Consider the following 12,222-nt stretch of genomic DNA (forward strand, 5'->3'; position numbering starts at 1 on the left):
CTTTCTACCTTCAACTGTGCAGTAAGGACTGAGAGCAGAGCTGAAACCAACCGTCCAATTAGACTCTGCTGTTGAACATGTTATGTAAATGAAATGATGTAAATATCAAAACATGGAGGATGATTTTCTACCACAATGCACATTTTTCCATGTAAATGGAGGCTCGAGGCGGCAAGCGGCAGACTGGAAATGAGCCGGCTCCTGTATACCACTCACACCGCTGTCAGACATCAGCAGCATCGGGTTTCCTGTCTGTTTCCTGCTCCTCTATGAGAGTTCCCAGTTCAAGGGCTACTGGGAGCACTGGTTTGATACCAGCCACCACTTTGGATACTATTGTCATGGGACGTAATATTTTCACAGACTAACATGATCTTTAATGACTGCTGGTTGGGGGTACACACAGTAATGCTACCATTGTTAGCAAATTACTTTCAACGATTCATTTCAGTTTTATTTATACAGGACCAAATCACAACCGTCGCTTCAAGGTGTTTTATATTGTAGGGGGAAACCCTCAGAGCTTTTGTAGTGGCTCAGCATGGAGAACAGAATCACAGCTCACAATGATTTCTAATGTGAGCTCCAGTGCCGGCTGTGATCAGCTGACCTGCTGCTCTTTGTTCATTTAAACAGATGTTTCACAGCTAGCTTGGCTAATTTCATCCCCTACGCTGACAGCACACTATCAAATCTTTATACTAGACAGGAGAACGTTGGTATATAGATTAAACTGAGTGAATCATACCATACCAACTTTATTTCTAAAGCACTTTAACATAAAACCAGAGTTTCACAAAGTGCTGTACATGTTAATAGCATACGTAAAGAAAATTAAAATGAGATACGATAAAATAAATAGATAAAATAAATTGAAACATGTTAAAACAAATTGAGTCAACCCCTCTAATCAATGCCAAAGGCTTCAGGAATAAATATGTTTTAAGAAGACTTTTAAATTCAGAGAGAGAAGAGGCCTGCCTAACATGCAAGGGCAGATCATTCCACAACTTTGGAGCAGCTACAGCAAAAGCACGATCACCTTTAAATTTATACTTAGTTTTCGGTACCTTAAGGAGCTGCTGATTGGCGGACCTAAGGGAACAGGCAGGTGTATATGGTTGTAGTAGCTCCGAGAGGTAGGGGGGGGGCCAGGCCATTAAGAGATTTAAAAGCAAATAAGAGAATTTTAAAAACAATCCTAAAACGTACATGTGTACTCATTAAAAAAAAAGGAATCAATCTAAGCTTTATCAGCTGAAATGAAACAAATCTCTGCCACACTTGATGTAACTGAACTCTGGCCATGAGCACCAGTCCAACACAGCGCTTTACTAAACACTTTAAGGCTCATGTAGCCCCATTATTTTATATTGCACAGCTGCCTCGTGGTTTGTGTCACATATTTGTGTTTTGTTGCCCACAGATGTGCATCGTAGTATAGTTTTGGATTTGGACTGCTACACTCAGATACTAACAGACAGAAACAAAGAGAAACTGTCTTCTCTGAAGATGGTCTGCCTGGACTCGTGATGACACCAGAAGGTCCAAACCTTGGAGACTGACTCTTCCAGAGAAAAACAGGCATATAAATTCTGCTGTTAGAACACACCCCCTTCTCTACAGGCCTGACCAGAGGACCAGAGACGGTTGCCATGGTGATGTGAGAAGTGACGTCTCCGAGTACGGAGATGTTGGAAAGGTGTAGGAGATGAAACGTGAGCCGCACATGGGTCTAAAGGCTTTCCTCCAGCTGTTGAGCGATAACATTTTAGCTTGTAAATGGCCTGTATTTATACAGCGCTTTACTAGTCCCTAAGGACCCCAAAGCGCTTTATATATCCAGTCATCCACCCATCCACACACTGGTGATGGCAGCTACATTGTAGCCACAGCCACCCTGGGCGCACTGACAGAGGCGAGGCTGCTTGTAATTGTATAGAAATATAAAGAAGTCCATTTAATGAGTTACAGTGAAAAGAAGTGCCTGTAAATGGTCATATAAAGAGAACCTTACATTTTTCTATGAACAAAAAATATCTGTTAATGACGAAAAAAATTGTACTGTGAATAAATGCAAAGGTGTTTGTGATTTCTATTGAATAGAAATTTGATGACTGATGTGTGACGATGTTTAAATGGTTTGAGTGATGAACCAATAACTAAATGAGTATGAATTCCAGTTTAAAACCAGTGAAACCTGTTCCACCATAAACAATCTGATAGAGCAGAGCCAACAGTTTGTAATGCACTAGTTTGAAACAGAGAAAATCCCTCATGTTCCTCTCTCTATCTCCGGCTGTTTACATGAACATAAAGAACCAGTTAACTTCCTCTCCCAGCTCAAGACACACAGCTGATGTTAGCCAGGAAACCATTACACACTGACTTTAATGGAGAAAACACACACACAGTTTGTTGTGTGAAGAAATCCAACATGAGCTGAACAAACAATAAAGTTCCTAAAGACAAACTGTTAAAGGAGGAAACGAAGCAAACTTACAGTTTCTTCACACAGAGACACCAACAACAAGCTCCACTCCACAACTGTGGGCTTTTTAAACACCATCCTGTCTTGACTTGTGTTATTCTGCCTCTAAACGCTTTTTGCTGTGTTTCTTTCTCCACCCATCCCCAAAAAACCTCCAATGAGAAATCAAATCAAACAAATGTGTGCAGGATTAAAATGGTCACGGTCTGGCTGGGGCAGACCGTATGTGTTGCAGAGGAGGACTCAAACGCAGACCAAAACGTGGTGTGGATTAACAAAACAAGCCGTTTATTGAGGCTAGCAACGAGGGTACAAAATAATAGGGCATCGGTGAAAACTAAACAATAACCTAAACTGGGTGAAGTAAAACAAAACATGAAAAACCTTAACCATAGTGAACTGACGGAGATACCTGGAGATGAGACATGGATGAGCAGACAACCTGACCAACAAATGACTGAAAGCACACGGACTAAATAGACACAGGAGGATAATGAGGGAAGTGGCAACACATGGGGAACCAGCTGACACACATGAACATAACGACGTGACAATGGGAGAGTAAAACTGAACACGATGAACCCAGAAACACCAGACCTCTTCACAATAAAACAGGAAACATAATGAAACGCAGACCTAACAACATAAGACAAATAGATAAGAAACACACGAAGCGAAGGGCAAGGGAGATTTCACAGGGTATGACAATACAAGGGGGAACTGATAAACAGATGCACATAGGAAACATAATAGGCTAGAACATACACTAACAGCATCAAAAGAACTGAAACTCAAAACACTGGGTCATAAGACCCAGGACCGTGACACATATAACCAATCTGCTCCTTTGTGGCCGTTTAAAACAGCCTTAAATAACTGTTGTTATATTTGTTGCAGCTTCTGCTCCTCTTGGACAGACGACTCTTGAAAAGACATTTTTGAATTTCAGCTTTTAACTGGATAAATATCGGATATTTAAACGTCTGCAACAAACTGATTCCAGCTTCTTTTTCATGATAGGAATGTTTTTGTGGCTCAAGATGACCTGATGTCTTTCATGATGGACACATTTGACACATGTTCACATATTATAGACCAACAAGTTCTTCATAGCAGTTTAAATACAGGGAGTCACTTTTGGGCCCAGCAGATAAAACAGAGCCAATATTTCCTTCTTTGTTTAAGTAACGTGTGTCACAGATGTGACCTAGTAAAGTGTAGCTGAACATTAGCAAGTTATTAACACTCTCATGGCGTGCTTTGAATTTAGCGTACGCTAAAGTAATACACTAGCAAAAAACTATTTCCAGGCTCGACTTCCATCATACAGATGATGCTTGTGGCAAAAGAGTAACGTTCAGAAGCCTTTTTTCATTATGTAATCTGTTTCTGTTCATAAGAAAATCATATTCAAACTGATTAAATAGACATTTTTCAGTAGTTAGCTGCTATGAGCCCGTCTCAGTGTGAAGTGAAGTCTGTCTGTACTGGATCTGGATTCATCGGGGTCCCTCCAACAGCGACACAGTGATCCGGCTCACCAACTGGTGATAACGACCTACTGAGCCTACTAGCAGGTGCAATCTGAACCACAGTTATGGGGCTGATAACTGCTAATAACGCCCATTGATGGACTGTGCACACAAACAGTAACACAAAGACTCAATCAAGAACTGATTAATTAGAACATGGAAAACAATGAAATACACATTTTTTATCATGTCTGTACTTTGACAAAAACTCAGCTTTGATATTTGTTTCACTAGCAGGGACCACTCCCTTGGTAACGATAAGCGATGAGGGATGAGAAAGTGTGATTAGTGCTGCGGTTTGGGGAAGGCCTTGAAGGGGACTGGCGACCGCTCTTGGGCCAGGCAGAACCCCCAAAGACAGCATCCCCTGCAGGACTGGGCATAATGGAGGTTTTGGAGAATGTTGTGAATGTATACCAGGTAGACTTGTGATGACCATCAACCCAGGAGCTTGATTAAGTGGTCAGGGATTCCTTTGTGGGAGGCAGAAGTCGCAACGCCGGTGAGGAAGGGAGGCCAGGGAAGTGATTTGGAGGAATCCCGGAAGACAAGGGGGCTTGGCGAAAGTGTGAGAGGAGCCATGTCCTGATTGGGGCGTGGCCAGATTCGGTGATGAACAGATGATCTGAAGGTAAGGTGTGCTGAGATTTTTGAGGTCGAGGTAAAGGGTTAGTGATTCGAAGGGTCTTAAAGGAGAGTTTATTTTGAAGTAGTATGTAGGCGTGGTGCTGCCCGATTGATTGGGTTGCTTCATTTGAGGATAAAATGAAGCAGTCTTCGGAGACTGGGTGGATGACACACATGCATGGGTGAAGAGTCGGGTGGAACATCGAGGATGAGGAGGTGAATTCGGAACAGCCTAAGCTGAAGAAGGCGATTAGGAACGTGGCCTTGAGTGTGCACGCCAGGACGTAGGACGAGAGGTTGAAGTTGTGATGCGATGAACGGAACGTGTTCCAAGCGGTCCAATAAGAGGACAATGTGCTTGCTGCAAGGCTGTTTTTATATTAGCATCTCCCAAGAAGCGATTGAGTTCTGCGATGGGGTTTAGATCTCGAAAGACGTGGCTGAAAATGGAGGACCTGGGGTCGGAGCTGCCTCTGCGTAGGGCGCCAAGGCTCTTAATGTCTTCGGCCGTAATAGCGCCCAAAGCCGGCAGAAGGGACGGCATCTGTGAAGAGCAGGACGTCGTGGGGGGGCAGCTGATCATTGTAGAAGAAGGTGATGCCGTTCCAGTTAGTGAGCAGAAGTTGCCAGAGATGCAGTTCAGCCCTGGGAGAGCTATGCAGCATGGTGGAGTCGAGGAGTGGCGGTTTGGATGCAGCAGGTGAAGCAAGTAAGGTATAGGATTAAGCATCCCAACAAGGAGAGCAGCCATCATTTGAAGCAAGAGAGAGCGAGGAGGACGTTTTGGAGGAGAAGGGTGATGCCTTAACCTTTTGATCGGCAGGGGAGCCTGGAAATGTTTAGTGTCGAGGGTTATCCTGAGGAACTCCGGGGATGTTAAAGGTCCCCCATTTTCTCTTCCGACAAAGGGGCACCGAGTTTGGAGAAGACTGACCTCAGAGTAGATAATCCGTGAGCTGGTGGAGACGTGGGAGGGGGTATGATTGGGAGCCATCAAGGGGGTGAAGCACCTATTTTTTTTTTCTTTAATGAGGAAACTTCTAGTGCCGGAATGTGGATGGTGGTGGAGGCTGGCGGGGTTGAGGGGGCATGCAGGGCGGGAATGCAGCAGTAATGACAGAGAAATCATTTCTTTACATTTGACTTCAATTGTCTCAAATCGAGTATTTAAAGTCTATTTTTGGGGCTTTGATGGGTTGAATCAATGATTTCTACTGTCAGCTGGGATGACTTAGTGGAAAACTAAGCGGCAGCAATGTTTGGAGGCTCACACATCTGTACACATCTGTATGTTTCAGCTTTGTCTTTCAGTCACAACATGGTTCATCTTAACTTCCTGCTTCTATCATGGTTAAAGCTGATGAATCCTCTGGACATCAAACACTGATGGTGTTATTGGAGCTGAGTGAAGTTTGATGGCTTTATTATCCAGGCTGTGACACATGGCAGCTGTCAGAGCAGAACACAGGAAGTCAGCAGGTGTGTTTCAATTCAGCCTCTGCTTCCTCTGAAGGTCCATGACATCACAGCGAGGCCATGAAGGCCGTCCAGACTCCCAGTCTCCCACAAACCTGTCCTTCTTCTCCCTGGATTTGAAGGACAGGTGGGCCCACCCTATCCCAGGATGCACTGCAGCGATGTTGGCTGCTGTGTTTGCACATGCTCAGTGTGACAGGATGTTGGCTGCTGTGTTTGCACATGCTCAGTGTGACAGGATGTTGGCTGCTGTGAAAGCTGAATGCTCTCTGGTAGTGATGATATACATTAGGATGACTGTGCTAGCTCTCTGTCAGAGTACCAGGGCCTCGCTTTGACCACATGACTCTCAGTACACAGCATGATGTGTGCTCTGTAAACAGGAAGCAGAGGAGCAGGACTGAGGTAAACCTCTGAGGGATCAAACTGAGACTGAGCTCCAGATGTTTCCACATGTTTCTGCTCTGTGTGTGTTTGATGATTATTTCAGGTATAGATGATGGAATATGACCAGTCTGATGTCAGCCTGCTTCTCTGACAGCGCCTCGCCTCTCTGTGCTGCCCCCTGCTGGCTCTTATCATAACTGACTGAGTCCTTGCTGCCACTTTATTAAGTACAGCTCACTAACAGAGGCTCAGACCTGCTTTGCCTTCAGAGCTGCTTTAAATCTTCATGGCTCAGATTCAGCGAAGTGCTGGAAACATCCCTCAGAGTCATGTGATCAGTGACGTCAGCTTCAGCACTGACAGATAGAAAAGTGCATCCACATAAACAGGATATATAATAGAAATCAGATGCTGATTTTCATCTTTTCAGCCCTTTGTCTGGTGCTAATCCAGCTGTGTGTGTTTGTGATGACAGTAAATAAATGTCAGACTTACAGCTCCTGCTTTACTACATTAAAGTGATCAGATGAGTTCAGCACTTTGACATGGAAGCAGGAAATGACAAATGTAGCACAGCAGCAGCGTTTAACACGTCTGAGCTGGAAACAGGAACTCTGCTATGATCATCATTCATATAACAACTTCCAGCTTCTGGTGCTCGGCTACAGTTTGGATGGATTTGCATTTAAAGATGCAAAGAGACTAAAATGGTTAGGGTCAGGAGGTCAAAGGTCAGAGCTCCTGTGGGTCTGAGGGCGGCCTCACGCTGGAGAAGGATGAAGGAGTCTGACCTGAGCCAGTGTTGGACATGAACACATCAGCACTGCTGTCAGTGAGCCTAACGACAGCCGTTAGCATCATTTCAGTGTTTCAGTCATAAAAACACTTCCTGTCACTGTGGTGGTTACAGTGACATCATGCAGTTTGTGCTTTGACCTCCAGAGGGCGACAAATCAGCACAGACAGAGAGCTCCATTCAAACTTTGCTGCCATCAGGAATAATTCTTCAAATATAATCATCAGTGTTTGAGCAGTTATGATATCAGGGACAATCTAGACATGTGTGACAATACTGAACATGTCACATGACACACCTCAAACATCATGTGATCCACTCTCAGTCTGCACTTTCATTCATGACTTCAACAGGTTGAAATGAGCTTTGAACAAACATCAGTTTAGTGCTGAAATATTCAAACGCTGCAGGATGAAGAACAACAAAGTGGGGACGGATGTTTGTGTTTCAAACAGGAAAACCAGCAGAAATAAATCACCTTTAGATAACCTGCCAGAGCTTTGGGAGTTTCCAAGATGCACTAGAATGCAGCACAGAGTGTGTTTGTTTCGGTGTCCTCAGATGCCTCTGTGGGTGTTTCCTTCCTGTTCAAACTTTAATTTCACTTTCCTGAAGTAAATGTTTGTGACTGACGCTGTGAAGGTAATGGAAGCAGTCTGTAATGTTTTCCTGGCTAACATCAGTATAACTTCTGCTTTTTCGTGATTGTGTGTTTGCTGGTTTCAATTATTATTTCCACTGTAGACTATCTATAGCTTGTATATAAAAGATGGCGGCAGAGACCGGGTTCATACATTTGTTTGTGTTGAAGTCTGAAGTTTTGTCTTCAGTTCCTGGAAGTTTCTGCTGCTGTTTACAGAAACATTTAATGTCCAGGATGTTTGTAGTTTGAAGGAAAAAAGACTTCATGATGAGTCAGTCATGATATTTTCAGTGATGATCTGTAGAAAAGTAACAGTGAAGACTTTTTCAGTTCTCAGTGCAGGGTGGAGTTTGTGGTTCTGCATGTGGGGCAGTTTGTAGATGGAGGCAGCAGCTCTGTTCATTTTGGGACTGATGTAAAAATGCTTGCTGATGTTTCCTGTTGTCTAAAAGTTGATGCTGCTCACAGATAAATGAGTGTTTTCAGCCTTTGATCAGTTTTTGCTGCCAGAACTTCCCTGATGTGATGGATGTGCAACTGGAAACATCTGGAGTTAGTGTTGAAATGTTGACAACACGATCAGCAGCTTGAACAGCAGATTTCCTCTCAGTGTTTGAGGATTCAGAGCCTTTTGTAGACTTCTGATCACTTCCTGTTAGAAATGTTCGACTCTAAAACTCTGAAATGATGCTGCTGCCTTCAGAGAGGTTTCAGCCTTCACAGTGAAATAAAAGTAAACGTTCCTGTGCAGTGAGCTCCCTCAGACATTTGATGCACTCAGACAAACAGCAGCTTCACTGCATTTAGTTCATGTTTGTCTGTTTGGACACAATCACTGCTGTGTTTTAGTGTCTCTGCTGGAACTGCACAAAACTCCTTCATTCACCATCCCAACACTGAGAGGATGGGAAACACACAGAGTCACATATTTCACGTTCTACCTCTGGTAAAAATCTACACAGCCATCGCCCTGTACAAGCCCATCAGACTGTTGTGATTTCACAACCAAAAGTGTGTAACCAAAAGGGGTTCAGTTTAAATGGTGGGTCTGTGCCTCCTCCCACTGACCTCAGAGGGGAGAAAAAAATGGCACTTTTGTTTTTAAATGCAATTGCATCAAAAATACTTGTTTGCTATTACAATGCTAACTTTAGCGGACATTAAAATGTGCCCAAAGACGCATTTTTGCATTTAAATGTCCTAAAACAGTGAGCGGTGACTGGGCGCACTGCCAGCATTCTAGCCACTAGACAGACGTGTTTCTATCAAACAATGACATCAGAATAAAGTCATCTTTACAAAAAGCAGACGGGGTAATGAACTACACCTGTATTTCTATTTTGTTAAATGCACGAGGAGAAGACCTGATAAATACGAGCAGTAAGGCTTGTTTGTGTGTAACGCATCACATTACATTACAAAATTTGTCACCTTTAATAGGAAAACACATTTTTGGTGGTGTTTTATTCGAGAGAGGTGAACACTAAACCGATATACTGTGAATTGTGTGAATTGTCTAATATATTGCACCTCATCCTAGTCTGTGTGACATCAGCACACATAGCAACAGCTTAGCAACCACACTTCCTGTTTTTAACATCGCTGCGACCACAGGAAGTTGACAAGCTTGATGAAATTAGAAACTACTTCCTGTTCTAACACAGGCAGATGTGCAGAGACAGTTCTCAGCTCTGTGGGTCTGCAGGTTTCCATCTGAATGGTCTCCGATGCACACATCAACATCAGCTGTGTGCAGCTCAGTTCCAGCACAAATCTGCCGCTCCATAGTTCACGGTAACGGACTCACAGCTGGCCCAACGAGGCCGAGCGTGTCCGCCATGACCTGTTAGTGCGTGATCAGAGTCCAGGAATCAGACGAAACACACTGAATGCGGCCTGAGCTATTCCACAGTAACTGTTACTTAGTGTAGCCAGATGGGTTACTCTTCACTGCTCTCCTCCCTCTCTGCTGTTCAGCTTGTGTTGAGTGAGCTGCGCTTTCATTCAGCTCCCGATCATAATGTCCTGCATTCAGTGATTTGCAATTAATATTAATGGAATACGCTGCTTGCAAACATAATCAGCCCTTTGCACATTTGCAAACTTAATCCAACTGGATAAACACCACAATGTTACCTTCAAAGCAACCTTATAGTTGGACGACCTATAAGAATAATTCAGAGTGAATAATCACCAGTTTTAGTGTGAAGCCTTTAGCTATCAAATACGAGCTTGAACAATAAAGACAGCCCACAGGGGCGAGAGGGGGATTTGCTTTAAATATCTTAGTGACCAATCAAAAAGAAATAAACCAAAACATGTCAGAGTAAAAAAACATTTTTCTCGAATCTCCAGAAAAAAAATGAGGTAGTATTTTTTTCTGGAAAGGGAAAAAAAAATCTCTCTACAAATCTCCTTTAGTTCATGAACAGACGTTCTGCTTCACTTTCAGGGTACAAACCGAGGATTGTTTGGTCTCAGTCAGACTGGAAGGACTGCACACGAACACTGGTGACCGATCACCTGAATTCATCTCATCACTGTGAGTCCGAGCTTGTTTATTTGACTGAAACACAGACAAAGATGTTCCTTTCTCTGACGTGTTCAGAATCTGTTTGTCATCGTTTCGTTCGGAGCGCTCGCTGTGGAAACGTGAGTCACAGCTGCTCGCACACACGGTGCTCCATGTTCAAACTGTTTTTTAATAAATAATAAAGCTGCAGAGCCTTTTGAAGGAAACTTTTTAGGTAAAGTCTCTCTTATTGGAAAAGTCCCACAGGGTGGGGCACTGGGGCTGTAACAGTGGACGACATGATGGTGTTTGTATCACGTTTACTGTCTTACGAACAGAGATGCTCCCACAGACAGGAACACGTTCTTCTCTCTTTTTGTTCTTTAGTTTGCGGACACCATGGGCGCTCGGCAGTCCGTCATTCATATTACGAACAAGACTGAGGGCTACACCCTTCAAAACCCCAGGTGACCACACTTCTTACTGTGACTGAGATGCTGCCTGCACATCACCTGACACCTCACTGATATCACTAATAAAAGTAACAGAAGGAATCAGGTACTCTTAGTACCATTGATGTTAAGTTAGACTCTTTTTCTCTAATTGATCTTTCTGAGTTAACTTCAATAATTACTTCCTCCAAACCATCAACGTGTCTTTTAGACCCCATTCCTACAAAACTGCTCAAAGAAGTCCTGCCATTAATTAATTCTTCAATCTTAAATATGATCAACCTATCTCTAATGATCGGCTATGTACCACAGGCCTTCAAGCTGGCTGTAGTTAAACCTTTACTCAAAAAGCATCTCTAGACCCAGCAGTCTTAGCTAATTATAGGCCAATCTCCAACCTTCCTTTATATCAAACATCCTTGAAAGAGTAGTTGTCAAACAGCTAACAGATCATCTGCAGAGGTTTATTTGAAGAGTTTCAGTCAGGTTTCAGAGCTCATCACAGCACAGAAACAGCTTTAGTGAAGGTTACAAATGATCTTCTTATGGCCTCTGACAGTGGACTCATCTCTGTGCTTGTCCTGCTAGACCTCAGTGCAGCGTTCGATACTGTTGACCATAATATCCTATTAGAGCGATTAGAACATGCTGTAGGTATTACAGGTACTGTGCTGCAGTGGTTTGTATCATATCTATCTAATAGACTCCAGTTTGTGCATGTAAATGGAGAGTCCTCTTCACACACTGAGGTCAGTTATGGAGTTCCACAGGGTTCAGTGCTAGGACCAATTCTGTTTATATTATACATGCTTCCCTTAGGCAGCATCATTAGAAGACATAGCATACATTTACACTGCTATGCAGATGACACCCAGCTCTATCTGTCCATGAAGCCAGATAACACACACCAATGAGTTAAACTGCAGGAATGTCTTAAAGACATAAAGACCTGGATGGCCGCTAACTTTCTGCTTCTTAATTCAGATCAAACTGAGGTTATTGTACTCGGCCCTGAAAAGCTTAGAAATATGGTATCTAACCAGATTCTTATTCTGGATGGCATTACCTTGGCCTCCAGTAACGCTGTGAGGAACCTTGGAGTCATTTTTGACCAGGACATGTCCTTCAAAGCACATATTAAACAAATATGTAAGACTGCTTTCTTCCATTTGTGCAACATCTCTAAAATTAGAAATATCCTGTCTCAGAGTGACGCTGAAAAACTAGTTCATGCATTTATTACTTCCAGGCTGGACGACTGTAATTCATTATTATCAGGAAGTCCTAAAAACTCGCTGAAAAGCCT

At 43.2% G+C, this 12,222-nt stretch overlaps 1 protein-coding gene and 1 non-coding gene across 9 annotated transcripts in view; one reads left to right on the forward strand and one right to left on the reverse strand.

Moving 5' to 3' along the window:
- Positions 1–12,222, reverse strand: part of LOC106676623 (NACHT, LRR and PYD domains-containing protein 12) — a 198,102-nt gene that overhangs the window by 104,670 nt on the left and 81,210 nt on the right. The gene's annotated exons all lie outside the window — the stretch shown is intronic.
- LOC112431588 (uncharacterized) overlaps positions 1–12,222 on the forward strand; it is a 47,312-nt gene that overhangs the window by 32,634 nt on the left and 2,456 nt on the right. The window contains exons 1-3 of one of the 2 annotated variants that reach the window (XR_013095327.1): positions 7,600–7,951; positions 10,405–10,494; positions 10,852–10,931. This is a non-coding gene — a transcript (uncharacterized LOC112431588). Of the gene's footprint in view, positions 1–7,599; positions 7,952–10,404; positions 10,495–10,851; positions 10,932–12,222 lie in introns of those variants that run through there. The other variant, XR_013095320.1, reaches the window with a different exon arrangement.

This window comes from Maylandia zebra, linkage group LG3, assembly GCF_041146795.1.
Source record: "Maylandia zebra isolate NMK-2024a linkage group LG3, Mzebra_GT3a, whole genome shotgun sequence".
In the NCBI taxonomy this organism is placed as follows: domain Eukaryota; kingdom Metazoa; phylum Chordata; class Actinopteri; order Cichliformes; family Cichlidae; genus Maylandia; species Maylandia zebra.